Raw genomic sequence first — 7500 nt, 5'->3', positions numbered from 1 at the left:
TGTATTATCCTCTCTTCTAACACTGTGTGTGTGTGTGTGTGTGTGTGTGTGTGTGTGTGTGTGTGTGTGTGTGTGTGTGTGTGTGTGTGTGTCTTTAACGAGAAGTATCACCTTTGAAACCGTGTGTGTTTCCCATAAGGAGGAATATTCCAAAAATGGGAGTTACCTCACTTGTGAAAAATTTCTCAAAAGACAGAGGATGACTTTTTTTTACACACTCCTGTGTGTGTGTGTGTGTGTGTGTGTGTGTGTGTGTGTGTGTGTGTGTGTGTGTGTATGAGTCAGAGCCAGTATGAAATACACACTGTGCCGCCCTGACTGATGAGATTTGAGTACAATCCAGCACATTTTTGCTGTCCTGAATGACAAAGCTAATGTAGCTAACGAGTAAGGGACGTCTGTTGGCCTGCAGTTGAACAACTCCGTGTTTTACACCTGAATTTTTCTCTTTATAATTAAACCTGTGATAGATCCTGAGTAATGTACAATTCTGACTTTTATAAAATTAAACTTCTATAAAATATAAACTCATATAACATAACTTTTACTCATTCGAACAAAAGAAAAGGACAGGAACAAAAAGAGAAACAGAGTCTTACGACTTACTGCTGAGCTTCAACTTCACTCCTGTTGTGTAAAAAAAAGAGAAAATTTAGATGCAGTTTACAAAAAAATGCAGTTTAATACTAGTACACCTCCCACTTTCCCCCAACAGACTCCGCCCCTCTGCTGACTGAATCCACGCCCTTTCACGTTTTTGCCTATATATTAATTCGACAACACTCCGACATTCCATCTGTAATCTTTAATACACACCCACTCAGAACCCCTTCCATACTGAGACACACTCGCTCCATCATCTCTCGTTTCAGTATACAGACTCAAAGCCACACCCACTCAAGCCACACCCACTCAATTCTGTATATAGATACACCTTCTTTGAGCATGTTTCACTTCTATATGTGGACTCATAGACACACCCACTCCCATTCCTATATACTGACCTATGGACATTACTACAGTCTCTTGGCCTTAAAGCCAAACCTACTCAAAGTGGTTTCCCTTTCTGTATGAAACCAAAGACACACCTACTCAGATTTCCATATACAATGTATAGTCAAAGACACGCCCACTCACACCCACATCCTTAATTTACTTTTGTGGCATCAAAGACACACCCACTCAAAAATCTATGAATTTGAAGTCATTTCTGTTTCCATCATATACTATTATAATATTGCTCTTTATTGCCTTCACCTGAACGTTCTGCTGCTCTTCTCTTTAGAACCGAGGAAAATCCGAGCAGTTCCTAACCCGGTGTGAGGTTCTGCCCAAATCCTCAGAGGAGACGTCGCCTCTGATTGTTAACATTTCAACAGTGAAAGTCTGTAATCACGCTAAATTCTCCACAACACTCAGCTCGAAATAACACTGTGTGTGTGTGTGTAATTGTTGCTCACGTCTCAGTCGGATCAGACCTTCACACACACCCTGTTCCACCCATCCTAAACACACGCTTCTACAGAGTCTTCTCGCAGGTAAACACCCAGATAAGCCAGACCTCTTCTCTCCCTCCCACATGACACCAATCTGTACAGAAGCACATGGACCAGAGCAACACTCTGTGGTGTAGTGTGATGCATAGTGCACTATATATTGACACACACACACACACACACACACACACACACACACACACACACACACACACACACACACACACACATGGTATCGGTTTTACTTCCTGTATGTTATATTCCATAATTGCACTTATTATAATAATGTGCTGTAATTGTAATCTGTCAAAACTCTCACTCTAATCACTTTAATGAACAGGTCATTAAACACACACACACATACACACACACACACTCACTCACGTACGCACAAACACACGCACACACACGCACGCACACACGCAGGCGCGCACGCACACTCACTCACGTACGCACTCACACACAGACACACACAAACAGACACACACAGACACACACACAAACAGACACACACAGACACACACAAACAGACACACATACAGGCACACACAAACAGACACACACAGACACACACACAGACACACACACAGACACACACACAGACACACACAGACACACACACACACACACACACACACACCCCACAGTTTCAATTCACATGCTTTAGATTTAAACACAGTGATGATGCTAAACTGAGAAAGTGACCAGATTCACAGAACAGACTCAGCAGGTTACGTTTTACAGCCACAGGGTAGAAGATATAAAACTCAGTGCTTTTTAAAGATTGTAGTTTATTTTTAATTCATTTTTTTAAACATCCAATTTAGAAACTTCCAGTTATTCCATTTACAAACAAATGCATACTGGAAACATTTTAGGTATTTTTTCTGACCTATTAACTCAAGTGTGAATCAGAAAGAAAATGATTCTTCTGGTTAGTGAAGAAAATACATTGTCTCTGGTGCATTAAGATCTCATTTATAGACCTGAGGAGTTTTATATTTCATTTACTGGCCAGAAATCTGGCGATTTATAAAAGCTTAAAACAAACATTTACACAAAAACGAATCATTCTTTTCTTGCAAAAGTGAATTGACTCTGAATCGACTCGACCACAGGAATGAATCAGTCATGCAGTGTGTTGGTGGTGACAGTGTTTTTGGTAGATTTTTTTAAAAACTGCTAAATGAAGGGAAAAAAACATATTTAATGTGACAAACAAAATGATGAAACAAGTTTAGTTATGTAGATAATTTATCTCTTCAGTGGTCCTGATTTCTACACACAGTAAAGCTTTAACTTTTTCCACTGCTGTATTTTATGAGGTTTTATGTTTTCAGCCCTAAAAGTTCCACAGACAGATTTATTTATTTATGCCATAGGATTGGCTGAATCCAAACAGACACACACACACACACACACACACACACACACACACACACACACACACACACACACACACACACAGACAAACACACACAGACACAGACACAGACACACACAGACACACACACACACACACACACACAGACACACACACAGACACAGACACACACACACAGACACACACACACAGACACACACCCAGACACACACACACAGACACACACAGACACACAGACACACACACACACACACACACACAGACACATACACACACAGACACACACACACACACACACAGACACAGACAGACACACACACAGACACACACAGACACACACACAGACACACACAGACACACACACACACACACACACACACACACACAGACACACACACACAGACAGACAGACACAGACAGACACATACACAGACACACACACTATCACACACAGATAGACACACAGACACACACACTGTCACACACAGACAGACAGAAAGACACACACACACACACACATGCACACTTTTCCTGAGTGAAGTGTGTTTGTAGTCATGGTAACTAGTCAGAGACACACTGAAAGAAGTGCATCATTATATTAGTTCTTTAATGCAGCAGATAAATAATACACACTAAAATGAGGCAGCCATGATTAGTCTTACGGCTCACACACACACACACACACACACACACACACACACACACACACACACACACACACACACACATCCATGTTGGACCTTTTTTTATGACGATGCGTGTTACTAAATGTGAACCTCTCTGTTTTGTATCGTGTTTGACCCCATGACCTGTTATGCCTCTTTGGAGTGCTGCTTGATAAGGGTCAGAGGTCAGAGGTCAGATCAAGCCTGAGGCATGCAGCCTTAAAATGAAACAGAGTGTGCGTTAAATTCAGCATGAAGAATCTCATCTCATGTCTCTCTCTCTCTCTCACACACACACACACACACACACACACACACACACACACACAAACACAGGGTGTGTGCGGTCACTGAATTAAAATGGGTGTGTGAGCATGTGCTAGCTTGTGTGTTAGCTTGTGTTAGCGCAGGAGGACACAGTAGGGAGGGAGCGAGAGAGTAAGAGAGGAGGGAAAGGTCATGTTTTGGAAAGGAAAAAATCTCTTTATGTGTTAAACAGTTTAGCGCTTAGCGATCATTGTGTTCCGCTAGGAAAAACAAACACACACTACATGGTTAGCAGAGCTAGCTTTTAGCATTGCTAGTTATGCTTAGCTTTGCAATATTTCTGCTTGTCTTTGTTTTGAAATAGTGATGTATTTAATACACACATAATGACTCATACAGTCAGCTCCACAAGTATTGGCACCCTTTGTGGGAATAAGCAAAAGCTTGAGCACTTTTTACAGCTTGTCAATTACCCACATCACCTTGGGTTACACTGCAAATCGGGCATAAACACACAGTCACTGCTCTCTCTCTCTATCACACACACACACACAGAGGTGGCACAAAGACCTCTCTCTCTCTCTCTCTCTCTCTCTCTCTCTCTCTCTCTCTCTCTTTTTTCCCCTCCATTTTTCCCCCTCTGAGGGAATTTGGCATAGGAAGAATGTCTCTCTGTGACTGAGCCAGTGAAAAAATGTGCCACTCGATGCACAGTCTGTAAGCGTCTGTTCAGCCGTACTGTTCAAGCCTCGGGGTCAGAGGTCAGAAGTTAACTGTCACCACCGAGCGGAAACGGTGAGAGCACCAGAAGGAGGAGAAAGGAAAAAAACATTCATCTTCCACTAAATCACCCGTGAAAACCTCATCAGAGTTCCAGTGTCAATGTAATCCGAATCCTTCGTTCTGATTGGTCATCGGGAGTTGATTAATTCTCTGCACTCACGCTATATTAATATGTCATTGTTTCTGTAGCAACAGCTCATACGGAGAGGTGTACAGCGGATGTTCGGTCGAGGCGGTAGTTTTCTTTAGGTAAGATGTTTGTGTGTGATGTAGTGAAGCTGGAACTCTGCTGTGTGTACATGATCTCCACTTCATGTTTTATCTCTTTAAGTGTGTGTATTCTTCAAATCAGGCCGCAGGTTTAAAGAAGGTTCAACTCAACGTACACACATTCAGCTCACAACGTATGTGTTTGTTATGCACTTCACAGTCTGCCTGCTTTTCTCTTATTACCGTTATTTCACAGTATAGAACCCAAACTCTCGGCCCTCTGTGGCGTCTCTCTCGGGATCTGATGAGCTGTGACTCATTTCTACATTTTTATTTTAATAAAATTGACACAATCTTTTTCCACTGCCTCTCTTCTCCAGTCCATGTTTTTCATGCTGAAGCCTCCCTCCATCTTTTCCTACAGAGTTATCCAAGAAATCTAACGCATCGGCTTGCCAGTAGGATACTGCTGCACTTACTTCTCACCTCGTAAATACTTGTCTAGCATCTGGTTCTGTGCCATTCGGTCTAAAAACAGCAGCTCACCCTGATGAAAAACAAGCCTCCATGCAACTGGGCTATCAGTCACTATTTTCACACCAATAATTGCTCTCAGCCAACCAGAACACACCATAGATCTCTCAGCCAACCAGAACCCACCATAGATCTCTCAGCCAACCAGAACACACAGCAGATCTCTCAGCTAATCAGAACACACAGCAGATCTCTCAGCTAATCAGAACACACAGCAGATCTCTCAGCTAATCAGAACACACAGCAAATCTCTCAGCCAACCAGGACAGTCCATAGATCTCTCAGCCAACCAGGACAGTCCATAGATCTCTCAGCCAACCAGAACACTCCATAGATCTCTCAGCTAATCAGAACACACCATAGATCTCTCAGCCAACCAGAACACACCATAGATCTCTCAGCTAATCAGAACACACCATAGATCTCTCAGCCAACCAGAACACACCATAGATCTCTCAGCTAATCAGAACACACCATAGATCTCTAAGCCAATCAGAACACACCATAGATCTCTCAGCTAATCAGAACACACAGCAGATCTCTCAGCTAATCACAACACACATCAGATCTCTCAGCCAACCAGAACACACCACAGATCTCTCAGCCAACCAGAACACACCATAGATCTCTCAGCTAATCAGAACACACAGCAGATCTCTCAGCTAATCAGAACACACAGCAGATCTCTCAGCTAATTAGAACACACCATAGATCTCTCAGCTAATCAGAACACACAGCAGATCTCTCAGCGAATCAGAACACACAGCAGATCTCTCAGCCAATCAGAACACACAGCAGATCTCTCAGCCAACCAGAACACACCATAGATCTCTCAGCTAATCAGAACACACCATAGATCTCTCTGCCAACCAGAACACACCATAGATCTCTCTGCCAACCAGAACACACCATAGATCTCTCTGCTAACCAGAACACACCATAGATCTCTCAGCTAATCAGAACACACAGCAGATCTCTCAGCCAACCAGAACACACCATAGATCTCTCAGCTAATCAGAACACACCATAGATCTCTCTGCCAACCAGAACACACCATAGATCTCTCTGCCAACCAGAACACACCATAGATCTCTCTGCTAACCAGAACACACCATCTGCCAACCAGAACACACCATAGATCTCTCAGCTAAACAGAACACACTCTACTGCTCTTGGCCAATCAGTGCACTTCATTCCTCTCTTAACCAATCAAAACTCACTGCAGATCTCTCACACATTTGGAAGGCTCCATTCCTCTCTCAGCCAACCAAATGAAACTGTTCTCTCAGCCAGTCAGAAGACACTGTCCCGTTAATATATTAGTGCTAAGTGACAGAGTGTAACTGTATCCTGCTTGGTAACAGATTAATGTCACAGACTGCCGTGAGCTGAAATGATGACATCATTCACAAAACATCAAATAAAACCACTGACGCTTTTCTTTTTGTACACGTTTTCTCTCCAAACATGTAACTCTATCCTCTGAACGCCCAGATCTGTGTAAACACAGCGGAGAACTTGATGATGGATCACTAAAGGCTCAGTCATCACACAACCGCTGACTTTATCAGGCAGACACATAGGATCCAAGAGAAAAAGCCTGTGGAACTGTGTCTTTATTTCTATATAAGGTATCAGAATAAAAATAAAAAACGTGCCTACAGAAGCGAGCGCACAGAAATAACCTCAATCCAAGGAAATGTTTTACTTTAACAAGTTCATCTCATAACAATTTTTGACATGACTAGAATCTGATTACTGTAATGCTCTCATCCAATCAGAACACACCATAATGCTGTCAGCCAATCAGAACACACCATAATGCTGCCAGCCAATCAAAACATAGCTAAATAGAACACACTGCTGTTCTCATCCAATGAATGAATTTTTTGCAATATAGGTTTAAAATAAACAAATCTCTAGTTTGTGTGTGTGTGTGTGTGTGTGTGTGTGTGTGTGTGTGTGTGTGTGTGTGTGTGTGTGTGTGTGTGTGTGTGTGTGTGAGTGAGTGTGTGTGTGTGTGTGTGTGTGTGTGTGTGTGTGTGTGTGTGTGTGTGTGTGTGTGTGTGTGTGTGTGTGTGATTTTGGTAATATTCTAGTTTCCATGCAAACATCCAATATGGAAAATTAGACAGACAGTTACCATGGTGATGCTCATGTT

At 42.4% G+C, this 7500-nt stretch overlaps 1 protein-coding gene across 3 annotated transcripts in view; it reads right to left on the bottom strand.

Moving 5' to 3' along the window:
• Positions 1–7500, bottom strand: part of ppp2r3a (protein phosphatase 2, regulatory subunit B'', alpha) — a 51421-nt gene that overhangs the window by 41704 nt on the left and 2217 nt on the right. Inside the window, exon 2 of one of the 3 annotated variants that reach the window (XM_027156679.2) lies at positions 607–627. The exons of the other annotated variants lie outside the window; for them this stretch is intronic. The gene's annotated coding sequence lies outside the window, so the exon portion shown is untranslated. The remainder of the gene's footprint in view (positions 1–606; positions 628–7500) is intronic. 3 annotated transcript variants of the gene reach the window in all.

This window comes from Tachysurus fulvidraco, chromosome 11 (genome assembly GCF_022655615.1).
Source record: "Tachysurus fulvidraco isolate hzauxx_2018 chromosome 11, HZAU_PFXX_2.0, whole genome shotgun sequence".
Lineage (NCBI taxonomy): Eukaryota > Metazoa > Chordata > Actinopteri > Siluriformes > Bagridae > Tachysurus > Tachysurus fulvidraco.
This window is presented reverse-complemented; position numbering and strand designations above follow the sequence as displayed.